The sequence below is a fragment of the Lynx canadensis genome, chromosome B3 (genome assembly GCF_007474595.2).
Source record: "Lynx canadensis isolate LIC74 chromosome B3, mLynCan4.pri.v2, whole genome shotgun sequence".
Taxonomy (NCBI): domain Eukaryota; kingdom Metazoa; phylum Chordata; class Mammalia; order Carnivora; family Felidae; genus Lynx; species Lynx canadensis.
This window is the reverse complement of record NC_044308.2, coordinates 96,612,819-96,640,492: the sequence shown is the minus strand read 5'-3', so window position 1 is coordinate 96,640,492 and position 27,674 is coordinate 96,612,819.

Genomic DNA, 27,674 nt, shown 5'->3' with positions numbered 1-27,674 from the left:
ACCAATAGTGTCCTAAAACATCATCAGCTGAAGACTGATTTAGAGTAGACCATCTTACACAATATGAAGTCATTAAAAAATAAAACAATAATGAAAAGGTCTAAAAAGTCAAGATAAAGATGTTATTCCTTACTGGATCATAATAGGCCCCCTATTCCCAGGGACAAAGGTAACTGAATTTCAAAAATGTTAGCACTGGTGAGTGGGGTTAAGTATTTGCAAAATTTTTGCACACTCAGCAAGTTATATTCTCTGCTTAGAGCTGGGCTAATTTGGAAAGAATATTGAGGTGCGGATGCTGTTGTTCTAGGCATGAAGGAAATGGGCTCTGACAAAGAGCCTTCCTCACAGAAACAAAGATAAATGCACAATGTGCAAGCAACATCTTCCCAATGGCTCTGCATGCAATGGCTTCCCAATGGCTCTGGGTATATATGCTATTTTTAATCTTTCTTCATAGATCTGGTCAGTTGGAATATCAGGAGATTAGGAGTCATACAGTACACATTTTTAAAAGTTTGAAGGACAAGCACAGGTGTAAATAAAAATCAGAGAGGTAAAAGAAGCGGGAAAAAAAGTGGCCTTCTGAGGGACAAATAATTTAACCCAGGTCCGGGTGGAGCATATCATCAGACAAAGCATCATTGGCACACATATTCCCACTTAAATATTGATTTTCCTTTTTTTAAATGTTTATTTATTCTTTGAGAGAAAAAGAGAGCACGAGCAGGGGAGGGCCACAGAGAGGGAGACACAGAATCTGAAGCAGGCTCCAGGCTCTGAGCTGTCAGCACATAGCCCGATGTGGGGCTCAAACCCACAAACCATGAGATCATGACCTGAGCAGAAGTTGGATGCTTAACCAACTGAGCCACCCAGGTGTCCCTGTTGATTTTCCTTTTTAGAGAAATATATTCTGTCATATAATACTTGCAGAATTTTTGCCACTTCAGTATGATTGTTATTTTTCTGTTGGTATGAGTACATTAAAAAATACGCAATTGGGAGCTGAGAGCTTCAAGTAAAGATCAGAATTGTACACGGCAAAACAATAAGAACCAAGAAACACACAAAGAGTCTAGGTTTTGAAAAGCTCAGAAAGACTGGAAAAGTAATCTTCTCATCTGATCTACTCCCAATGTAGGAAAAACGGAAAATTAGATCTTGCAAGTATGTCAGTAAAATGTAGCCCTACTCAAAAGGTGTCCCTCTATACAATCCAATGACATGAGGACAAATGCTGAGATGCAGTTTTCAAGCCATTAATCCAAGTTATAAAAAAGAACTTCAATATAAAAGCGTAGATGAATAAATGAAATATAAACTACTGCTTTTCCCTCTAGACTTTTGCAATGAGAAAGACACTTTTCAAAGACGTTATCACCAGGGTGCATGAGCAGTATGTTGTAGCAGGGCACACAGATGAATCCACAGGGCCTGTCTTTCACTGACAAATAATCATAGCAGTAAGATTATTCTAATTACAAGCAGCCCAAGTAGGTTTCCAGTGTCCGAGAAATAATGGAATCACTGCCTCTTCCAGGGGCTAACTCATCAGTCCCCTCTGTGAGAATTCAGAAACAAAACAAAACAAAACTTTCCTTCCTTGGGGCAGGTTTAGCCCAGCATTTTTGTGTTCCTCTTACACTCTGGCTCCTGACCATGATGAAGTATTTCCATTGCTGACTTCAGGGGGGATGTACACAAAGGTTTTGTTTAACTGACAAATGTGTTGTATCTAATTCGTAAATGACTTATAAGAGACAAGCACTTACCTAGAAATGATTTTTATTTAAGGCCTACTGCTAATGCTATTTGAGAAAATGGCAAATTCATTTCTAAGCCAAATGGAGAAGCCAAAACCTGTTTATTTTTATTATTGTTTTTGAATTGACATTGAAAAGTGAAATATAATGTCCAGTTAATTAATAGGGCCAGAATATACTAATGCGGTCAAACAATAATTATTTTCAGTTGTTGTTTTACTACACATTTGATGAGAAACTTAAAAATTAACTATGCCTGTGAGAATTTAGAAAAGCAAAAAAAAATGACAAGAACACATCGCTTTAAACATGTTTCTAGCTATCTTCAGTAAGGTACCTTCTCCACACATGAAGGCATTATTTATATATTTACTTAGTGATGAAGTGAAAGTAGAGAGAGAAAATATAAATTCTATTTGCCAGTTCATTTAAAACCCAGTCAAAGGGCACCTGGGTGGCTTAGTTGGTTGAGCGGATGACTTCGGCTCAGGTCATGATCTCACAGTCTGTGAGTTCGAGCCCCGCATCCAGCTCTGTGCTGACAGTTCAGAGCCTGCTTCTGTTTCTGTGTCTCCCTCTCTCTGCCCCTCCCCCATTCTTCCTCTGTCTGTCTCTCTCTGCCTTTCAAAAATGAATAAATGTTAAAAAAAAAATTAAAACCCAGTCAAGACAGAGAATCCTAAAGTAATAAGTACATAAGGGTATATAAACTTTTATTTTAACCTAAAAATCCAATGTATATTTATTGCATGTAATAATTACATAATATATAGTATATTTAACATAAAATAGGATAAAACAATTTAAAATTTTTTAAACTTATTATTATTTTTTTTTATTTAAAAAAAAAATTTTTTTTTTCAACGTTTATTTATTTTTGGGACAGAGAGAGACAGAGCATGAACGGGCGAGGGGCAGAGAGAGAGGGAGACACAGAATCGGAAACAGGCTCCAGGCTCTGAGCCATCAGCCCAGAGCCCGACGCGGGGCTCGAACTCATGGACCGCGAGATCGTGACCTGGCTGAAGTCGGACGCTGAACCGACTGCGCCACCCAGGCGCCCCTTAAACTTATTTTTGAGATAGAGAGCAAGCTAGGGAAAGGGAGAGAGAAGTCCCAATCAGGCTCTCACTGTCAGTGCAGAGCCTGATGTGGTGGTCAAACCCACGAACTGTGAGATCGTGACCTGAGCTGAAACTGAGAGCTGGATGCTTAACCAACTGAGACACACAGGCACCCCAGAATAAAACAACTAAGACAAATTGTACTTTGTTTTTAAATTAAAAAGAATGTTTTTAAATATTTATTCATTTTTTGGAGACAGAGACAGAGCACAGTAGGAGTGGGGCAGAGAGAGAGGGAGACATAGAATCCAAAGCAGGCTCCAGCAGGATCTGAACTGTCAGCACAGAGCCCGATGCTGGACTCAAACCCACTAACCATGAGATCATGACCTGAGCTGGTCAGACGTTCAACTGACTGAGCCACCCAGGCACCCCTTTTTAAATGTTTTTTAATGTTTATTTATTTTTGAGGGAGGAGGGGCAGGGAGACAGGGAAACACAGAATCTGAAGCAGGCTCCAGGCTCTGAGCTGTCAGCACAGAGCCTGATGTGGGGCTTGAACCCACGAGCTGGGGGATCATGACCTGAGCTGAAGTTGGTTGCTCAACCAGCTGAGCCACCCAGGCGCCCCACAACAAAATGTACTTTCTGAGTATTATAGGAAATATATTTGCTCTACTATGGGCAGTACCTTTTTAGAGTTTAGTATTTACAATCAGTTTTAATAAATCTTAGTCACCCATTAGTATAATTATCTACTGTGGACTGAATGTTTTCATCTCCTCAAATTCCTATGTTTAAATGCTAACCCCCTATATAATTGTAATAGGAAGTGGGGGCTATGGGAGGGAATTAGGTCATGATGTAGAACCTCCATGAATGGGATTAGTGTCCTTATAAGAGGGTGATGTGACTAATGCTAGCACATACTCTCTCTCACTTTTTGATGAAAAGGTACAATGATACCAGGGCTGTCTACAAACCAGGCAGAATGTACTCACCTGATACCAGATCTGCCAGAGCCTTGATCTTGGACTTCCCAGTCCACAGGACTGTGAGAAACAAATTTTGTTGTTCAAGTCACCCAATCTGTGGTTACTTGTTATAGCAGCCTCAACTAACACAATTACTTATATCAACTTTTTCTTTTTTTCCAAAACACCCAGCTAGCCTCTATAAACATAACTTTTTACAAACATTTCAAGTAATGGTACATAATGAAATTTCATCACTAAATTCAAAATACAATCAGCATCATCTATTTAAGAAACACACAGATGAGTCATTTTAATTGTATCACTCAGGTAGTGGAATAAAAGTGGCTACAGGGATGCAAAACAAATCGACAGTAGTCAAAATGACCATGATGAGAAGTGGGATGTTCCAGCTACTTAGCTCCAAAGGCAGTTTCTTCTACATAATACACAAAGTTTATTTAGGGAGACTATTTACTTCCAACACACTTCCCCCTTCCTCATTTATATTATTCCAAGATCAAAGTTTCTTTGTTGCAGAAGAATGTACACCAGCATTCATAGAAAACCTAAAAATGTGGATATCTTGCCAACTATGCTAAGTAAGGCAGGTACAATTCATGCAAAGAGGAGCGTTCTTGTTGTCTTTTTATTGTTCTTGTTGCTCTGTTTTGTTTTCCTCTCTTGATAGTTATCAGATATGTTACTGGAAATATTACCAGCTTGTGTATTCAGTTGGAAAACCACCTTGGTTCTAACGATATTTATCTGTTTTATATCACTAAAAAATGTTTATCTTTCTTACTTGTAGAACAACTTTTGAAAAGAGATCCCATGATTTGGGAGGGAATTTTTTTTTCTTTATAACTTTTTTTTTTTAAAGTAAGTTGACAGCAAAGAAAAGGAGATGGTTAAACACCGTATAAATGTAAAGCATCAGACATACACATTGAAATCAACAGTAAAATACTGAGTTTGTTGGCACTTGGAATTTCTCTCTGTGATGAAGGACTTTTATCCAAATGCCAATATTGTAAATTTACCTCAATCTCATAATTATATGCTTAGAATACTACATTATGTATTTTGGTGAAGGAGTACTTTGAATCTAATTGCGCTCTAAAATTTTATCATTTATTCTATATGTAGGCCTGTCGATTGCATCTATGTATAGATAATCATAGCCATAAATTGACTCTTCTGTGCTTTTCACATTTGACAGAGATTTTAATGATAGGCAAAAACCAAGTATATAATTGCTTGCTCTGTTCATGCCCCATTAAATGAAAAGGGTTCTAAATTTTCCATTGGGTAATAGTAGTGAGAAGGTAGATTCTTCCCACCCAAACTTCCTACATTAAAAAAAAGGGGGTGGGGGGAGAAAAGAATAACTAAGGCACTCAGTATTTAACTCTCTATATTAACAAATCTAGTCTACTAAAAATATTTTCTTCTGGGGTGTTCTAGATGAATAATTTTTTCTTCAAAAAAATAAAAAATGCGTTCTATTATTTTTTAATTCTAAATATAGTATTTTTCCTCTTGATTCAATGAAGTTTTCTTTCTTTTTGGGTTGTGTGTGTAATATTTTAGGAAAATCTAATGGCTTTCTTAAACTTCTAAGAGGCCCTTTTTCCAGTGAGGTCTAGGAAAAAAGTGAAAAGCAGAAATAATTATTTTGAAAGTCTAATATATGGTTACTATAACAGACACAATAACTATTAAAGAAATAGGCTTATTGCAATGACTTCTTTTCACACTTAGAAAAATATATTTTAGGGGCACCTGGGTGGCTCAACTGGTTAAGGATCTGACTTTGGTTCAGGTCATGATCTCAGCGCATGAGTTCCAGCTCCTCATTGGGCTCTGTGCTGACAGCTCAGAGCCTGGAGCCTGCTTTGGATTCTGTGTCTCCCTCTCTCTCTGCCCCTTCCCCACTTGCGAGCTCTCTCTCTCTCTCAAAAATAAAAAAAACAGTAAAAAAATTTTAAGAAAAGAAAAATGTATTTTAAAAATCATGTTTACCTCATTCTATAAACTCATTTTATAAATGAGAAATCTCAAAATCCCATTTAGCTCTGATGGAAAAGGAGTGAGCAGGGGAACAATCTTTGCCTGTTTTCATTCACATCTGGCAAATGTTTTGCTTTGTAGATCATTAAAATCCACTTTATGAGTTAGAATAAAACACACTAGTTTTAAGAAGAACACTTTTAAATATGTGCTAATGAAAATTATTTTATCTTTTATAGTTTCAAAAGTTTATGACTTCATAATTAATTTTAAAAGGTATATATGAATATCCAGCCAATTTAGATTATAATGTACATTTGTGTTGATTTGAATTAAGAAACAGATACTGAGGATATATATATATAGGGAAAATTTGTAATTAATATCTATTACTTGTTGGGTATTCATCTAGAAATTTCTTTTATTTTCCCTATGATGCATAAGTATAGTTTTAAAGTGTATTCAGTATTATAGAAGTATGTCAGAAATAGTATAAGCACATTCAAAGAAAATTAACCAATAATATTTTGTATTTATGTTCCAACTTAGCTTCCAATGACAGCCACTTCTAATTATTTATCATCAGTAAGTACTTGAGACCAGATAAAGCCAACTTTCCTAAATATAGTAATTTTTTTTTCACACCTCCAAATTTGGTAAAATGAAATTCCAAACACAAAAGAATGAGGTAAGGGTGTGTGTGTGTGTGTGTGTGTGTGTGTGTGTGTGTGTGTGTATCTCACAGTTAATCCTAACAAATGCTAGCTAATTGTTTTGAAATTTCTGTTTCAATAGGATGTAGAGAAGCACATCATAACATCTGTGACACATTGTGATCATTCATCTTAAGTTAACTTGACTGAGTCATGGTGCCCAGATATGTGCTCATATGTGCTCTGGATGTTTCTTTGAGGGTGTTAAATAAGTGGACTTTGGATGAGGCCCATCCACATTATGAAGGATGATCTGCTTTATTCAATCAGTTGAGGTCCTGACTAGAACAGAAAACTGAACTTTTCTGAACAAGAGGGAACTCTGATAGCAGATGGTCTTCAGACAAACTGCAACATAGGCTTTCCCTGTCTTTTCAGCCTGAAGGCCTTTGGACTTGAACTATAACATTTGCTCTTCCCTGAGTCTCCAACCTCCTGGAGATTTGGACTTCCCAGCCTCCCTGATCACTGAGCCAATTTTTAAAAGTCAATGTCTCTCTCCCTCTTCCCCAGTTTCTCTCTCTCCCTCCTCAGGGTTAGGGTTAGGGTTGGCCCTTGCAAAGATTTCTTGGATTTGACATGAAAAGCAAAGGCAACAAATGCAAAAATGAACAAGTGGGGCTGCATCCAACTAAAAAGCTTCCATTTAGCAGAAGAAACCCTCTACAATATGAAAAAGTAACCTACCAAAAGGGGCAAAATATTTGCAAACCACATATGTGATAAGGGGTTAATACACAAAATATATAAAGGACTTCTACACCTCAATAGAACAAAAACAATTAAAAAATGGGCAGAGGATGTGAATAAGCATTTTTCCAAAGATGACATACAAACAACCAACAGCTCCATGAAATGTGTCCAATGTCACTAATCATCAGGGAAATGAAAACCAAAACAATGAGAGCTGACCTCATACCCATTAGATTGCATATTATCAAAAAGACAAGAAAGAACAAGTGTTGGTAAGGATAGACAGAAAAGTGAGCTCTCGTGCGCTGTTTGAGAGAATATAAATTGATATAGTCACTTCAGAAAACAGTATGGAGATTCCTCAAAAAAAAGTTATATATATATACGTATATATATGTATATATATACATATATATACATATATATATATATATATATATATATATAAAACTACCATATGAACTAGCAATTCTACTGGGTGTTTATCTGAAAATAAATCACTATCTTGGAAAGACCTCTGCACCTCCATGTTTATTGAGCATTATTTACAATAGCCAAGAAATGGAAACAGGCTGTGTTCATCAAAAGATAAGTGAATAAAGAAAATTTAGTGTGGTATATGGATACAATGGAAGATTATCCTGCAAGGTGCCATAACATGGATAGACTTGAGCACATTATGCTAAATAAAATAAGCCAGACAGAGTAAGACAGATACTGTATGTTCTCACATATATGTGGAATCGAAAACAAAACAGAACTTATAGATATAGAAAACAGATTGGTGGTTACCAGAGGTGGGGTTGGGTGAAATAGGTGAAGGTAGTCCAAAGGTATAAACTTCCCGTTACACTATAAATTAGTCCTGAGGATGTGATGTAAGCATAATAACTGTAGTTAACAATATTGTGTCATATATTTCAAAGTTACTAGAAGAGTAGATCTTAAAAGTTCTCATTACAAGAGGAAAAAACCAGCTCATAACTATGTCTGGTGATGAATATTATACACTTAAAACGAATACAATGTTATATGTCAATTTTATCTGATTTTAAAAAATCACCGTGATAAAATGCTGCATACAGAAGACATTGCTGCAAAAAGCACAGAGGCTTCAGGCTTTGGAACCAGATAGAATTGAGTTTGAAGTCAGTTTTTGCTGTGGAATTTTGAGAAATTCACTGAGCCTTAGTTCTTCACCTGTAACATGGTGGTTCTAACATTTGCTGTAATGGACATTCCTGTCTGCCCATATTCTTTCTAGCTGTGGGACTTTACATGATATGGGTCACCTTTCTAGAAAGACAGAAATCTCACTTACCCAGCTTTTCTTGCAAGTGACCGTGGGCATGTGACCTGGGCTTTTCCAACAAGATACATTTGTGTGCAACTTTGATTTTGAAAAGAATGACTTGAGGAAAGAAGTTCCCTGAAGAATCACTGTGGTGAGGATGGCAAGAAATGTTTGTTTCCAAGGGCAGCACTGGCAGAGTGAATGCCACGCCTGTATCCTCTAGACTGACCTGGGGGTATAATTTGAATTACGTGTCAAAATTAAATCCTTGGTCTCCTCAGAGATTCTGTGGGATAATATGATTTAATGAATCCTGCTTAAATTAGCTAGGATGTTTTCTCTCACGACGGAGACCTTAACTTGACAGCTATACCATGAATTGTTAAATGTACAAAGTGCTTGAGAGAATACCCATTACATATAGTAGGGTTACAACATTGTGGTATACTCAACCACTTAAGCTTTCTACAATTGAAGATATTCTCCAAAATTTTTTATTCAAGTTTTTGGAAATTTTTCTGTGGGGTATATGGCAAAATTAGCACAGTGTCAGTATTTTAGAATGCAATTATAGTCTGTATCAGTGGATGAAACATACAGGGAAATTTCTTGTAAAATTGGACAACCAATATGTCTAAAAATTATAAAAGCTTTTAGAAATTATTCAGAGACTGCATATTTTATTCATATTTGTTCTTGTCGAAGACTGCATTTTATACTTTGCCTAGGGAATTTTACAAGACATCTCCTCCCTACAAAATGAATGTACCACATCACAAAGAGATCTGGATCCAATATTGAGACATTTTGTTTACCACATACGTTTAAGCAGAAGGAAAAACAGAACTAACAAGGAAAAGAAAAGTTTTCAAACTCAAATCAAGAAGGGAGGGGTTAGTGGAAGGCAGAGAATTATTTTAAGCAACCCTGGCTGTCTTAGATATAAGGGAGGATGATTAAAGAAAGTGGCAAATGAGATGGATGGATAAAATGACATATGAAAAAATATTCCACAACCCCTTTTCCCACAAGATTAATTCAGCTCAGCTAAGGAAATTGAATGAACAAATTTGTTCATTGAAGAAGTATTTATTGAACTCCTGTTACTTGCCACCCACTATTTAAACATTAGTGTGCAGCTGTGAACAAAGTACCTTTCCATGTGACCCACAGGGAAAAATAAGCTGTTCTTCCTGTATCCTCAGGAGAGTTGATATATGCTCAGATGGAGGGAAGTGAAACAAAATATCAAGGATATGGTTGGGGCCGGGGAGGGGAAGGAGGAGGGTGGAGACAGTATTTCCTTGTATGTCTCCCGGTTTTGTTTTGGTTTTCTGCCCTACCACCAGGACTGCTCCTGAGTCCACGGTGCTTTGAAAGAAAGGTAGAAATACCAAATGGCAACTAACTCTCCTCATCTTGTAACTAAAGCAATCAAAATGTTATACAATCACATTTTATACTAACAGAATATCCTTCATATGCCGTCTAATGTAGGAAAAAAAAAACATAATTAGAGCAAAAGAGGGATTTCCACAAAACTAGTGTTGCCTTGAAACCGAGTCTCACACTTCTGCACCTTTTAAACAATCAGTGGCATTTGAAAGGGCGAAAGAATGGTGTTTGTACAATCCACCCAATATTTTCAATACCTATGGGACAAGTCTACTTATCTTGGTGGTGAAGAGATATTTTGTGCTTTAGAACAGAGCCTGTTTCTCAACACGAACACAGTAATAACTTTTAGTTTCAGCAGTCTCTCTTACTTGTATCGTTTTAATTGAAAATCTTTCAGGGTATTTGCTAAGAAACCACATTTCTATATTATATATGCACACACTTGAATCAGCATCAACATCACTAGATTCTTGAAAAGTGACTTGATTGAAAACCCCTCTATAGATATTTTGCAGGCCAAAAGAAGACAGAAAATGAGAATACACAAAATTTAAATATCACTAAGTATATATTTAAAAGAGAAAAAAAAACAAAAATTAAATATCACATATAACATATGCTTACAAAAATAGCAAATACAATACATGAAAAATCCTGCATTGGGAGGTTAACTCTAATAGGCACAAACTAAGAGGCAGCCTCCCTAACTCACAATAAGTTTCAGAGTGACTATTCACTCTCTTCCATTGCTTTGAAGAACCGATTCTCTTTTTTAACAATCCTCCACAAAGGTGTAAAGAATTATACGATATGATGCTTCCTCCTAGGACAGAGTGATTGGTGTAAAAACGGATCATGACCCATTAGGCCAATACTATACATCACATCCTTGGCCTCCATGACTGGTCCAGGATGCTGTTTACCAATCTTTTCTAATGTGAAGCAATCACTGTTAAAGATATTGCTTTCCAGGCCTTTCTCCTGGAGATTCAGCTCTAGTGAGTCTGCGTAGGGCTTGGCAACAGGTATTTTAACAAGCTTTCTGATGAGGAAATTTAAACATGTCTTGCTCTAAAATGGTGCTTCTAAAACTTTGCCCTGGGGAAATTTAAAACTCCAAATGTCCAGGCCCTCTTTCTATAGACTAGATCACAAACTCTGGCCTTAGGAAACAGGCATCAGTGTATTTTTTGTTTGTTTGTTTTAATTCTGAATATAAAAAGCATCAGTCTCATTTGAGGGCTCATTAGAAATGTAGAATCTCAGACTCTACTTCATATTTACCTAATCTTCATAATCAGAATTTTCATTTCATCAAAATTCCCAGGTTACTTTTATGCACATAAAGCTTTAGAAGCATGGCTGGGGTGGAATTCTGGTGAAAATAGGGTAAAGGGTTTTCTGAATTGAGCTGGGAAAGAACTTCCTCATTGGTGGGGAAGGGCCAGCAGCAGTCATTTCTACCCTTCTTATAATTTGGTCATGTGAATTGTTGAGTTAAATATGAGTTTAGTTTTACAAACTAAAACGTTCTAACTCAGTAAGCTTCTAAAACCACCTTTATTCAATTAAAAAACGTTCAAGTTTCATAGTAAATTGCTAAGGCTCATTCTATTACCAAATGTGTTTTTTGTTTTTAAAATTCCTTACTTGTTTGAAATTTCATTCACTTCCTTGTGCTTGCATTCTTTAAATTCCTCTCTTTGTGGATGTGGAGAAAAGGGAACCCTCTTGCACTGTTGGTGGGAGTGCAAATTGGTGCAGCCACTCTGGAAAGCAGTGTGGAGGTTCCTCAGAAAATTAAAAATAGACCTACCCTATGACCCAGCAATAGCACTGCTAGCAATTTACCCAAGGGATACAGGAGTACTGATGCATAGGGGCACTTGTACCCCAATGTTCATAGCAGCACTCTCAACAATAGCCAAATTATGGAAAGAGCCTAAATGTCCATCAACTGATGAATGGATAAAGAAATTGTGGTTTATATACACAATGGAATACTACGTGGCAATGAGAAAAAATGAAATATGGCCTTTTGTAGCAACGTGGATGGAACTGGAGAGTGTAATGCTAAGTGAAATAAGCCATACAGAGAAAGACAGATACCATATGGTTTCACTCTTATGTGGATCCTGAGAAACTTAACAGGAACCCATGGGGGGAGGGGAAGGAAAAAAAAAAAAAGAGGTTAGAGTGGGAGAGAGCCAAAGCATAAGAGACTGTTAAAAACTGAGAACAAACTGAGGGTTGATGGGGGGTGGGAGGGAGGGGAGGGTGGGTGATGGGTATTGAGGAGGGCACCTTTTGGGATGAGCACTGGGTGTTGTATGGAAACCAATTTGACAATAAATTTCATATATTAAATAAATAAATAAATAAATAAATAAATAAAAATAAATAAATAAATTCCTCTCTTTGCAAAACACTCATGCAAATGTGTGGCCATTTTGTATATTATCAAGGTGCTAAAAATATGTTTTCCTGAACCTGCCATAATACATATTCATTGGGAAATTACTTCTCTTTTCACCACCTTCATATACCAGCTCAAGGCAGGTGAGAATAATTATTAGAGTGGGGTGCCTGGATGGCTCAGTCAGTTGAGCGTCTGACTTTTAATTTCAGCTCAGGTCATGATCCCAGGGTCATGAGTTCGAGCTCTGCATTGGTCTCTGTGCTGACAGTGTGGAGCCTGCTTTGGATTCTCTCTTTTCCTCTCTCTGCCACTCCCCTGCTTGTTCTCTGTCTCTCAAAATAAAGAAACTTTAAAAAATTATTAGAGCATTCCTTTTTCTGTGGCATAAATGGTTTTGTGAATATATGAACAGATTGAATATTTTTAAAATTGGGGGAAAATTGGAAGCCTTAAATGAATCTTTGGAATGGTGATTTCACTTTGGTAAACAATATTCAAATAATTTAATTCAAATAGAAAAGTTTATTGGAAGAGAGGGGTGGTGCAACCTTTTGGGGGGTGTCTTCTGTGAGCCAAATATATTTTAAGACCTAGAAGAAGTTATGACAAAGTCAGCAAGCCCTCTGGCCTTTGGGACAACCACCACAACTTTGCCCACAGCCTGGACTAAAGACAATAAAACATCTACTAGAGTGAATGAGGGAAAGAAAACCTCTTGAGATCTGACTGAGAAATGGAATAATGAAGCAGTGTAGCTTCCACATGCATTCGTTGTTCTAAATATCCTGATAGGCTCCCAGTTCTTGAAGCAGCAGTATAAACACAGACTACTGGCCTGTCTCAGTAATCTTCAGAAAGCCTCAGACAACATTTTTTTTTCTCCAGTCGATCTCCTACCAAACTCCTCACACCTATCAATGAGGACCCATTAGAGTCACCATAACAACTTGTAGAAATATTTAATTTTCTACCCCAGAAAGAACTTACTGTCCTGATCATCCAAATACATTTTATACTTTGTGTCTAAAGGACCTGATTTCTGTGAAACAGGATAGGTCACATCAGGTCTTTATATAAGGTCCTTTGAGACTGTTGTCTACAGAGACACAGAGAAAGGGTTTTGGTTTTGTTTTGTTTTCTTTGGAGACAGAAAAAAAAATGAAGGTGTTAGCCTTCATACAAGTAGTTCTGCTTATATATGAAGCCACAAGAACCAATGCTTAAGCCTGGAAAATAATCATATCTCATTGCACCTTGTTTTAATTTATTCCTTCCTTTATCTTGTAGATTATTCCTTATCATAAAATAGCCTTATAAAAATATGAAAGTTGCTTACTTTAAGTCAGTATGATACCCATCATAACAAATCCTAGTCTCCTATTCCACTATCTTTTGTACAACTGAGTCTTCAAAATAATTATAGATATGTCCTTAATGTTAATAATCACTTTTAACTTAAAACTTCAGGAATTCTATCCTTCAGTGGAAATTTACCAACATTTTACCATATTTTGAGAGTGTACAGGAAGTAATGTCAGAAACATTGTGGGGTAGGAAGAATTCCCTGAAAAACACAATGATTCAAGAATTAATGGACAAGTTTCCTTTGTGAGCAATTAGAAAATTGAAAGGCTCTTATTTCCTGGGAGTATGCAAAACAACACTCACAAAAGCTAGTAGGGAGATTTGGGACACCTTCCTGCCAGAGACCCTTACCTGGAATGATGATGTATAATCAGGAAGAGACTCCCTAACTTTCAGTTTCACCAAGGGAGGGAGAGATTGGTTCACATGTCTATTGCCCCAACATTTCTGAGGAGGCTTTTAAGAGCTTTGGCTTCTGAGTTGCCATATTTGGAGCTCTTACAGTTCTGGCAAAGACTACCTACCCAGGGATAAGAAAAGCAACAGTTTGGGATGGTAGATTCCATTGACCTTGCCCCCTGGCTCAGCACAGAATGAATGGACAAAAGTTGCCTACTTCTCCCTGGGAAGGGAAAGAGTTGGTAGAGGCCTCTAGAATCTCATGCTGGGCTGACTGGTAAGAATATTCTCCTTTATGAGACCAGTCCATGAAGGCACTGGGGAGCTGAATGGATTAAAAAAAAAAAAGACCTAACTCTACCATCTATAAGAACTCTAGACTTAAGAAAATGGGCTGAAATTGAAGAGATGGAAAAAAAATACTCCATACAAATGGTAAGCAAAAGAGAACAGCAGCAGCTATACTTACATCACATATCAGACAAAACAGACTTCAGATCAAAACTGTCACCAGAGACCCAAAGGGCATTATATAATGATAAAAGAGTCAATTTATCAGGAAGATATAACAATTATAAACCTATATGCACCCAATATGAAAGCACCTAAATATATAAGGCAAACATTGACAGCAATGAAGGAAGAAATAGATAGCAATGAAATAATAAAATTTCAATAACCTCCTTCGATAATGGACAGAAGATCCAGAGAGATTATCAATAAGGAAACAGAGGGCTTAAATAATACTGTAGACCAAATAGACCTAACAGACAAATATAGAACAGTTCATCCCGTAAGAACAGAATCCATTCTATTCAAGCACACACAGCTCTTTCTCCAGGATAGATCACAAGTTAGGTCAAAGAAACAAGTTTAAAATGTTTAAGAAAAATGAAATGATACCATGTATTTTTTTCTGACTATATGGAATTAAACTAGAAATCAATGAAGGAATGAAAATTAAATATACAAATACAAATAAAATATACAAATAAAAAATAAAATATACACACTCTGGAGTGACTGTTGGGTCAAAGAGAAAATCAAAGAGGAAATGGCAAAGTGTCTTAAGAAACATGAAAAAAAAAAAACAAAGCTTACCAAAACTTATGGTATACAGTAAAAGCAGTACTAAGGATAAATTTCATAGTGATAAACACCTACACTAAAGAAGAAGATCTCAAACAGCATTATACCTCAAGGAACTGGAAAAACAAACTAAACTTAAAATTAGCAGAAGGAAGGAAATAAGGATTAGAGCAAAAATAAATGAAAAGAAACCTTCCAAAAAGGAAAAAAAAATGGATTGAGTTGTTTTTTTCAAAATATAAACAAAATTGACCAACCCTCAAAAAGACTAGATAAAAAAGAAGGGATTAAAATAAATCAGAAGTGAAAATACAGACATTATAAATGATGCTACAGAAATAAAAGAGTCATAAGAGACTGCTATGAACAATTATATGCCAAAAAATCTGAATAACCTAAGTGAAATGGATAAATTCCTAGAAACACAAAACCTACCAATTTTAAATTGTGAAGAAATGGAGTCTGAACAGACACACAACTAGTATGGAGATTAAATAAGTAATGAAAAATCACCCAACAACAACAACAACAAAAATCAAGGACCAAATGACTTCACTGGTGAATTTTACCATACATTTAAAGAATTAATGTTAATCCTTCTCAAACTTGTCCAAATATTCAAAAAAGGGGGAATGATCTCAAACTTATTTTATAAGGCTAGCATTATCCTGATACCCAAGCTAGAAAAGGACACAATAGGAAAACTACAAGCCAATATCCCTGATGAATTCTCCAAAAAAAAAAAAAAAAAAAAAGGCAAACCAAATTTAGCAGGTTTTTAAAAAGGATCATGTGCCATGCTCAAGTGGGATTTATATTTGGAATTTGGAATTCAAGGATGGTTTCACATAGACAAATCAATACGCTGTATCCCAACAGAATAAAAGAAAAAAATCATATGATCATGTTAATTGACACAGAGGAAGCATTTGCCAAAATTCAACATCCATTCATGATAAAAACTCTTAATAAATTAGGTACAGAAAGAATGTACCTCAACATATGACAAGCCCATAGCTATTATACACAATGGTGAAAAGTTGAAAGCTTTTTCCCTAAGATCAGGAATATGACAAAGGTAATCACTACTCTTGCCATTTCTATTCAACGTAGTATTGGAAGTCCTAGCTAGAGCAGTCAGCAAGAAAAGTAAATTAAAAATAAAATCAGAATTAGAAAGAAAGAAGTACAATGTTCTGTATTTGCAAATGACATGATTTTATAAATATAAAATTCTAAAAACTTCACCAAAACACATTAGATCTAATCAACAAATTCATTAAAGTTGCACGATACAAAATTAACATACATAATCAGTAGTGTTTTGATACACCAACAAATTATATGAAAAAGAAAAAAAAAAAGATCCCATTTACAATAGCATCAAAAACAACAAAATACCTAAAAATAAACTTAACCAAAAAGGTGAAAGATATTTACTCTGAAAACTATGAGACACTGATGAAAGAAATCAAATGGTAACCCATGTTCATGAATTGGACAAATTAATATTGTTAAAATGTCAATATTACCAAAGCCATTTACAGATTCAATGCAACCCCTATCAAGATTCCAACGGAATTCACAGAACTAGAAAAAAACAAATCCTAAAATGTATATGGAACCACAAAAGACCTTGAATAGCCAAAACAATCCTGAGAAAGAGCAGAGCAGGAGTCATTACACTTCCTGATATTTAAATTATACTATGAAGTATATAGTATACTATAAAAAATCAAAATAATACGGTTGTAGTTTAACAACAAAGAGAGCAATCAAACAGAACTGAGAGCCCAGAAATAAACCAAAGATATATATATATCAACTAATATTTGACGAGGGAACAAAGAATAGCCAATGGAGAAAAGACAGTTTCTTTAATAAATGGTGCTGGGAAAATTGGATATTACATGTAAAAGAATGAAACTAGGCCCCTATCTTACACCACTCTCAAAAATTAACTCAAAATGCACTAATGACTTAAATGTAAAACTTGAAACCATGAAACTCCTACAAGAAAACAGGAAAAATGTTGGTTGACATTTGGCATTATTGACAAATGGCTTTTTGAATATGACATCTAAAGCACAAGAAACATAAAACAAACAAGTAGGACTACCTCAAACAGAAGAGCTTTTGCACAGCAAACTATCAACAAAGTAAAAAGGACAACCTATGAATAATACAAAAAAAAGACAACTTATGGATACAAGACGTATGATTATCTCAATAGTTGCAGAAAAAGCATTTGACAAAGTGCAACATGCATTCTTAATAAAAACTCCCAACAAAGTAGGTTTAGAGGGAATATACCTCCACATAATAAAGGCCACCTATGCAAAACTCACAGCTAACATCATCCTCAATGGGAAAAGACTGAAAAGTTATCCTCCAAGATCAGGAACAAGACAAGAATGTCCACTCCCACTACTATCATTCAAAATATTGCTGGTAGTCTTAGCTGCAGCAATCAGATAAGAAAAGGAAATAAAAGGCACTCAAATTAGTAAGCAGTAAAGGTTTAAGTGTTTGCAGATGACATGATACTACATATAGAAAACTCTCAAGACTCCACCAATAAAACTATAAGAATTGATAAGTGAATTCAGTAAAGTCATAGAGTACAAAATTAACAAATAGAATCTCTTGCGTTTCTATACACTAATAAATGATCCACTAATTCCACTACTGGGTTTTTACCCAAAGAAAATGAAAAACGCTATTATTTTTTATCTAAGAGAGAGAGCAAGTGAGCAGTGGGGGAGAGGAGCAGAGGGAGAGAGAGAGAATCTTAAGTAGGCTTCAATTTTAACATAGAGCCCGATGTGGGGCTCAATCTTGTAATCCTGGGATCATGACCTGAACTGAAATCAAGATTTGAACACTCAACTGACTGAGTCACCGAGGTGCCCCTGAAAAATACTAATTTGAAAAATATACACACCCTGATTATTTCGACATTATTTACAATAGCCAAGCTACGGAAGCAACCCAAATGTCCATCCATAGATGAATGAAGAAAGAAGATGTGGTGTATATACATACAATGGAATATTACTAAGCCATAAAAGAGAATAAGATCTTGCCATTTGAAACACCATGGGTAGGCCTAGAGGGTATAGTGCTAAGTGAAATAAGTCAGAAAAAAACATACCATATGATTTCACTCATATGTGGACAATTAGGAAAGAAATGAATAAACAAAGGGAAAAAAAGACAAAAAACAAACTCTTATATACAGAAAACTGGTAGTTGCAAAAAGTGGCGGGGGGAGAGGAGAAGGGTGAAATAAAGAGGATTAAGAGTATAGCTAGGGGGATCCTGGGAAAATGGTGTCATAGGAGGACCCTGGGCTCACCACGTATCCTGCTGATAACTTAGATTCCACCTACACCTGCCTAAATAACCCAGAAAACCGCCAGAAGACTAGGAAAACAGAGTCTCTGGGGCCAAGAGCAGATGAGAGACCCATGGAAGAGGGTAGGAAGGGCGGCGAGGCGGTGCACGCTACACGGACTGGCAGGAGGGAGCCGGAGCAGAGGGGCGGCCCGCCAGCCAAGCAGAGCCCCGGAGTCTGGCTTGCAAAAGCGGAGGGGCCAGACAGAGTGTGTTTGGCAGCGAGCGGGACTTGACATCTGGAAGGTTATAAGCTAACAGCTCTGCTTGGAGAACGGGAGGGCTGGAGGACAACGGGAGGGAGAGTTGTTGAGCCCCAGATGACAGAGCTCAGCTTGGCGGGGAACAAAGGCTCTCACCAGCGCCATCTCCCTTGCCCATCCCCCAGCCAAAATCCCAAAGGGAACCAGTTCCTGCCAGGGAACTTGCTTGCACCGCACAAACACCCAACGCTGTGCTTCTGCGGATCCCTCCCTCGGTGGGTCTGACTCCCTCCTGGTGCCACAAGGCCCCTCCCGAAGAGGATCTCCGAAGGAAAAGCGAGACTGAGCCTGCCCCTCCCGCCCCTGTGCACCTTGCCGATCCACCCCAGCTAATACGCCAGATCCCCAGCAGCACAAGCCTGGCAGTGTCAAAGTAGCCCAGATGGGCAATGCCACCCTACAGTGAATCCCGCCCCCAGGAGAGGGGAAGAGAAGGCACACACCAGTCTGTGGCCCCAGCAGTGGGCTGGGGGCAGACATCAGGTCTGACTGTGGCCCTGCCCACCAATGCAAGTTATTCAAGACAGCACAGGGGAAGTGCCCAGCAGTCCCGCACCACTCCAGGGACTATCCAAAATGACCAAACGGAAGAATTCCCCTCAAAAAAACATCCAGGAAATAACAACAGCTAACGAACTGATCAAAAACGATTTAAACAATATAACAGAAAGTGAATTTAGAATAATAGTCATAAAATTAATCACTGGGCTTGAAAACAGTATAAAGGACAGAAGAGAATCTCTTGCTACAGAGATCAAGGGACTAAGGAACAGCCAGGAGGAGCTAAAAAAAATGCTATCAATGAGCTGCAAAATAAAATGGAGACAACCACAGCTCGGATTGAAGAGGCAGAGGAGAGAATAGGTGAACTAGAAGATAAAATTATGGAAAAAGAAGAAGCTGAGAAAAAGAGAGATAAAAAAATCCAGGAGTATGAGGGGAAAATTAGAGAACTAAGTGATGCACTAAAGAGAAATAATCTATGCATAATTGGTATTCCAGAGGAGGAAGAGAGAGGGAAAGGTGCTGAAGGTGTACTTGAAGAAATAATAGCTGAGAACTTCCCGGATCTGGGGAAGGAAAAAGGCATTGAAATCCAAGAGGCACAGAGAACTCCCTTTAGACGTAACTTGAATCGATCTTCTGCACGACATATCATAGTGAAACTGGCAAAATACAAGGATAAAGAGAAAATTCTGAAAGAAGCTAGAGATAAACGTGCTCTAACATATAAAGGGAGACCTATAAGACTCGTGACCAATCTCTCTACTGAAACTTGGCAGGCCAGAAAGGAATGGCAGGAGATCTTCAATGTGATGAACACAAAAAATATGCAGCCGAGAAGCTTTCATCCAGAAAGTCTGTCATTTAGAATAGAAGGAGAGATAAAGGTCTTCCCAAACAAACAAAAACTGAAGGAATTTGTCACCACTAAACCAGCCCTACAACAAATCCTAAGGGTGATCCTGTGAGACAAAGTACCAGAGACATCGCTACAAGCATGAAACCTACGGACATCACAATGACTCTAAACCCATATCTTTCGATAATAACAGTGAAGGTAAATGGACTAAATGCGCCAACCAAAAGACATAGGGTATCAGAATGGATAAAAAAACAAGACCCATCCATTTGCTGTCTACAAGAGATTCATTTTAGACCTGAGGACACCTTCAGATTGAGAGTGAGGGGATGGAGAACTATTTATCATGCCACTGGAAGTCAAAAGAAAGCTGGAGTAGCCATACTTATATCAGACAAACTAGACTTTAAATTAAAGGCTGTAACAAGAGATGAAGAAGGGCATTATATAATAGTCACAGGGTATCCATCAGGAAGAGCTAACAATTATAAATGTCTATGTGCCGAGTACGGGAGCCCCCAAAATATATAAAACATAAACATAAGCAAACATAACATAAGCAAACATATGCTCACATAACATAAGCATAACATATGCTCACAAACATAAGCAACCTTATTGATAAGAATGTGATAATTGCAGGGGACTTTAACACTCCACTTACAGAAATGGATAGATCATCTAGACACACGGTCAATAAAGAAACAAGGGCCCTGAATGAGACATTGGATCAGATGGACTTGACAGATATATTTAGAACTCTGCATCCCAAAGCAACAGAATATACTTTCTTCTCGAGTGCACATGGAACATTCTCCAAGATAGATCACATATTGGGTCACAAAACAGCCCTTTGTAAGTATACAAGAATTGAAATCATACCATGCATACTTTCAGACCACAATGCTATGAAGTTTGAAATCAACCACAGGAAAAAGTCTGGAAAACCTCCAAAAGCATGGAGGTTAAAGAACACCCTACTAAAGAAGGAGTGGATCAACCAGGCAATTAGAGAAGAAATTAAAAAATATATGAAAACAAATGAAAATGAAAATACAACAATCCAAACGCTTTGGGATGCAGCGAAGGCAGTCCTGAGAGGAAAATACATTGCAATCCAGGCCTATCTCAAGAAACAAGAAAAATCCCAAATACAAAATCTAACAGCACACCTAAAGGAATAGAAGCAGAACAGCAAACACAGCCTAAACCCAGCAGAAGAAGAGAAATAATAAAGATCAGAGCAGAAATAAACAATATAGAATCTAAAAAAACTGTAGAGCAGATCAACGAAACCAAGAGCTGGTTTTTTGAAAAAATAAACAAAATTGATAAACCTCTAGCCAGGCTTCTCAAAAAGAAAAGGGAGATGACCCAAATAGATCAAATCATGAATGAAAATGGAATTATTACAACCAATCCCTCAGAGATACAAGCAATTATCAGGGAATACTATGAAAAATTATATGCCAACAAACTGGACAACCTGGAAGAAATGGACAAATTCCTAAACACCCACACGCTTCCAACACTCAATCAGGAGGAAATAGAAAGCTTGAACAGACCCATAACCAGCAAAGAAATTGAATCAGTCATCAAAAATCTCCCAACAAATAAGAGTCCAGGATCAGATGGCTTCCCAGGGGACTTCTACCAGGCGTTTAAAGCAGAGATAATACCTATCCTTCTCAAGCTATTCCAAAAAATAGAAAGGGAAGGAAAACTTCCAGACTCATTCTATGAAGCCAGTATTACTTTGATTCCTAAACCAGACAGAGACCTAGTAAAAAAAGAGAACTACAGGCCAATATCCCTGATGAATATGGATGCAAAAATTCTCAAGAAGATACTAGCATATCGAATTCAACAGCATATAAAAAGAATTATTCACCATGATCAAGTGGGATTCATTCCTGGGATGCAGGGCTGGTTCAGCATTTGCAAATCAATCAATGTGATACATCACATTAATAAAAGAAAAGATAAGAACCATATGCTCCTGTCAATTGATGCAGAAAAGGCCTTTGACAAAATTCAGCAACCTCTCTTAATAAAAACCCTCGAGAAAGTCGGGATAGAAGGAACATACTTAAAGATCATAAAAGCCATTTATGAAAAGCCCACAGTTAACATCATCCTCAATGGGGAAAAACTGAGAGCTTTTTCCCTGAGATCAGGAACACGACAGGGATGCCCACTCTCACCGCTGTTGTTTAACATAGTGTTGGAAGTGCTAACATCAGCAATCAGACAACAAAAGGAAATCAAAGACATCAAAATTGGCAAAGATGAAGTCAAGCTTTCACTTTTTGCAGATGACATGATATTATACATGGAGAATCTGATAGACTCCACCAAAAGTCTGCTAGAACTGATACATGAATTCAGCAAAGTTGCAGGATATAAAATCAATGTACAGAAATCAGTTGCATTCTTATACACTAATAATGAAGCAACAGAAAGACAAATAAAGAAACTGATCCCATTCACAATTGCACCAAGAAGCATAAAATACCGAGGAATAAACTTAACCAAAGATGTAAAAGATCTGTATGCTAAAAACTATAGAAAGCTTATGAAGGTAATTGAAGAAGATATAAAGAAATGGAAAAACATTCCCTGCTCATGGATTGGAAGAATAAATATTGTTAAAATGTCAATACTACCCAAAGCTATCTACACATTCAATGCAATCCCAATCAAAATTGCACCAGCATTCTTCTCAAAACTAGAACAAGCAATCCTAAAATTCATATGGAACTACAAAAGGCCTCGAATAGCCAAAGTAATTTTGAAGAAGAAGACCAAAGCAGGAGGCATCACAATCCCAGACCTTAGCCTCTACTACAAAGCTGTAATGATCAAGACAGCATGGTATTGGCACAAAAACAGACACATAGACCAATGGAATAGAATAGAAACCCCAGAACTAGACCCACAAACATATGGCCAACTCATCTTTGACAAAGCAGGAAAGAACATCCAATGGAAAAAAGACAGTCTCTTTAACAAATGGTGCTGGGAGAACTGGACAGCAACATGCAGAAGATTGATACTAGACCATTTTCTGACACCATTCACAAAAATAAACTCAAAATGGATAAAGGACCTGAATGTGAGACAGGAAACCATCAAAACCCTAGAGCAGAAAGCAGGAAAAGACCTCTCTGACCTCAGCCGCAGCGATTTCTTACTTGACACATCCCTAAGGGCAAGGGAATTAAAAGCAAAAATGAACTACTGGGACCTCATGAAGATAAAAAGCTTCTGCACAGCAAAGGAAACAACCAACAAAACTAAAAGGCAACCAACGGAATGGGAAATATATTTGCAAATGACATATCAGACAAAGGGCTAGTATCCAAAATCTATAAAGAGCTCACCAAACTCCACACCCGAAAAACAGGCAGAAAACATGAATAGACACTTCTCCGGATGGCCAACAGGCACATGAAAAGATGCTCAACGTCGCTCCTCATTGGGGAAATACAAATCAAAACCACACTCAGATATCACCTCACGCCAGTGACAGTGGCCAAATTGAACAAATCAGGAGACTAGAGTTGCTGGAGAGGATCTGGAGAAATGGGAACCCTCTTGCACTGTTGGTGGGAATGCAAATTGGTACAGCCACTCTGGAAAACAGTGTGGAGGTTCCTCAGAAAATTAAAAATAGACCTACCCTATGACCCAGCAATAGCACTGCTAGGAATTTACCCAAGGGATACAGGAGTACTGATGCATGGGGACACTTGTATCCCAATGTTTATAGCAGCACTATCAACAATTGCTAGAGGTTAGCCAATATGGAAATATGCCAAATATGGAAAGAGCCGAAATGTCCATCAACTGATGAATGGATAAAGAAATTGTGGTTTATATACACAATGGAGTACTATGTAGCAATGAGAAAGAATGAAATATGGCCCTTTGTAGCAACATGGATGGTACTGGAGAGTGTTATGCTAAGTGAAATAAGCCATAGAGAGAAAGACAGATACCATATGGTTTCACTCTTAGGTGGATCCTGAGAAACTTAACCGAAACCCATGGGGGAGGGGAAGGAGGGGCAAAAAAAAAAAGGAGGTTCGAGTGGGAGAGAGCCAAAGCATAAGAGACTCTTGAAAACTGAGAACAAACTGTTGGTTGATGGGGGGTGGGAGGGAGAGGATGGGTGATGGGTATTGAGGAGGGCACCTTTTGGGATGAGCACTGGGTGTTGTGTGGAAACCAATTTGACAATAAACTTCATATATTGAAAAAAAATAAACAATTGTTCTGGTTCTACGTAAAAAAAAAAAAGAGTCCAGGTAGGGGCGTCTGGGTGGCTCAGTGTATTAAGCATCTGACTTCCGCTCAGGTCATGATTTCACCATTGTGGGTTCGAGCCCCACGTCAGGCTCTGTGCTGACAGCTCAGAGCCTGGAGCCTGCTTCAGATTCTGGGTCTCCCTCTCTCTCTGCTTCTCCCCTGCTTGCTCTCTCTCTCTCTCTCTCCCTCTCTCTCTCTCATAAATAAACATCAAAAAGAAAAGAGTACAGTTATAGTTATGAGCATTGAGCAATGTATGGAATTGTTGAATCATATTGTACACCAGAAATTAACACTTTATGTTAGTTATACTTCAATAAAAAAAAAAAACTGAAAAAGACAAGAGATAACAATTGCTGGCAAGGTTGTGAAGAAAAAGAAAGCTTGTATACTGTTGGGATTGTAAACTGGTACAGCCACTATGGAAAATAGTATGGAGGATTCTCAAAAAATTAAAAAAATAGATCTGCCATATGATCCAGCAGTTCTACTACTGGGAATATCCCCTCTCTCAGAATCCCAAAACACTAACTTGATAATCTGCTCCCTCCTCTTCATAGGAGCTTTATTTATAATAGCCAAGACATGGAAACAACTTAAGTGTCCACTGGTGGATGGACAGATAAAGAAGTTGTGGTACATATATACAGAAAGAAGTGACAAAGTCTTGTCATTTTTGACAAAATCAATGGAAAAAGTCATTATGCTAAGTGAAATAAGAGAGATAATGAAAAATATTGTATGATCTCACTTATATGTTGAATCTAAAAACAAAAACAAACTCATAGAAAAAGAGATCAGATTTATGGTTGGCAGAGGAGGGGGCTGGGGTAGAGGAATTGGAGGAAGGTGGGCAAAGGTACAAACTTCCAGTTATAAGATAAATAAGCACTAGGGATGTAATGTACAACATGATGACTGCAGCTAACATTGCTGTAGGATATACAGGAAAATTGTTAAGAGAGTAAGTCAATAAAATTGGGGAAAAAAACCTAAAAGACAACAAATGCTCAAAGATGTGGAGCAAGTTGAACTCTTGCACACTGTTGGTGGGAATGCAAAATGGGGTAGCCACTAGGGAAAATGGTATTTTGTTTCCTCGATAAATTAAAAATAGAATTACCATACGATCCAGTAATCCCACTTCTGGGCATTTACCCAGAAGAATTAATGTCTGAATCTAGAAGAGATACCTGCAATCCATTTTCTTTTTTTTCTTTTTTTAAATTTACATTTATTTATTTTTGAGAGACAGAATGAGACAGAGCATGAATGGAGGAGGGGCAGAGTGAGGGCACACAGAATCTGAAGCAGGCTCCAGGCTCTGAGCAAGCATTCAGCACAGAGTCTGGTGTGGGGCTCAAACCCATGAACCGTGAGATCATGACCTGAGCTGAAGTCAAACATTTAACTGACTGAGCCACCCAGGCGCCCCTGCAATCCCATGTTCATTGCAGCACTATTTACAATAGCCAATATGTGGAAACAACCTAAATGTCCATTGAAGGATGTATATACATATGATGGAATTACCATTCAGTCTTCAAAAAATGGAAATTCTGAAAAATACAATTACATGGGTAAAATTTGAGGACATTATAAGCCAATCACAGAGATTTTTTTTTTTTTTCCCTTCATGCTGAGGAGAATAAAGACATGAGGTGCCTGGGTGGCTCAGTCTGTTGAGGTCTGGCTCTTGATTTCAGCTCAGGTCATGATCTCACAGTTTGTGGGTTCAAGACCCACACTGGGCTCTGCACTGACAGCATGGAAACTGGCTGGGATTCTCTCTCTCTCCCTCTCTCTGCCCCTTCCCTGCTCGACCACTCTTTCTCTCTCTCAAAATAACTAAATACACATTAAAAAAAAAAAAGACATGGATGTCAAGCAACTATCTTATGCCAGTGAATAAAAATCACATGTTAATGGTAGAGCACTTGGGGGCAATAGTTGCTTGAAGAAAGTAGACCTTGAGCTGTTATATGGTCCTAGAACAGAACCAGATAATCATGCCCTTTTCTGAAATTTAATATTAGAGTTAATCCTACTATGTTAGCAATAATAACAAAATTATCTGCCTTAGAGTACTTTCATTGTATTACAATTGCAGAGTATGTATTGTCCTTTTAAACAACCTTAACTCTGTTTTTTAGAATATGGCCGATGCATACCTACATGTAAGTTAATTGTGATTGAATTTACCTCCACTACATTGTGAGTTTCTTTGGGGCCAGGAGTATGTCATACTGTCTCTGTTGCAACATATTGCTAAGAACATAATCAATTGAACTGGAAAATCAGGAGCAATAGGAAATAAGGATAACAAAATGTCCTTGAAAGTAGAAAAATGGAGGATATAAGCCACGTAATTCAGTAGGCAAATGCTCCTCCCAGTGAACAGCAAAAAGATACAGCTTTCAAAGCAGGAGCTTTTAGGGACACCTGGGTGGCTTGGTTGGGCAATTGACTTTGGCTCAGATCATGACCTCACGGTTCTTGAGTTCAAGCTCCACATTGGGCTCACTGCTGTCTGCCTGTCAGCACAAAGACCACTTCAGATCCTCTGTCCCCCTCTCTCTGCCCCTCTCCCACTTGCACTCTCTCAAAAATAAACATAAAAAAAAAAACAAAGCAGGAGTGTCTCCCCTGTCTTGCCCAGACCCTGAAAGCAGACCTTTTCCTTTCACTAAAGTAGTTTTATGAAAGAAGTCATCCTATCCCCTTTTATTTATATAAATACAAAGGTAGAATGAGATCAAGGACAGTTCGCTATGTCAAGTATGTATTAATATCTATTGGTTGTATACAGAAATTAGTTTCAGTTTTCATGAAAGAAACTATTACTGAAGAGGCGACTTAAGCCCAGTAGTATGCTGGTACATGTTTAATGACCAGCTTTCTGGAAGCAAAAAAGGAAAACAATCCTATTCCCCCACCAAAAAAGGAAGAAAGAGATAGAGAAGAAGTCATGACTGGTAGGGTTTGCCAGATTCTATGGTGTAAATGCTGTTTTCATGGATAATAATCATGCTACAAACTATTTTACCAATGGTTCATAAAATCTCCCCAGATTTAACAATCTCCTCTCACCAGCAGGCAGAGGCTGCCATGGTGAGCCTTTCTTTCTTCAAGGAGAACTGTGCTCAAGCTCGTG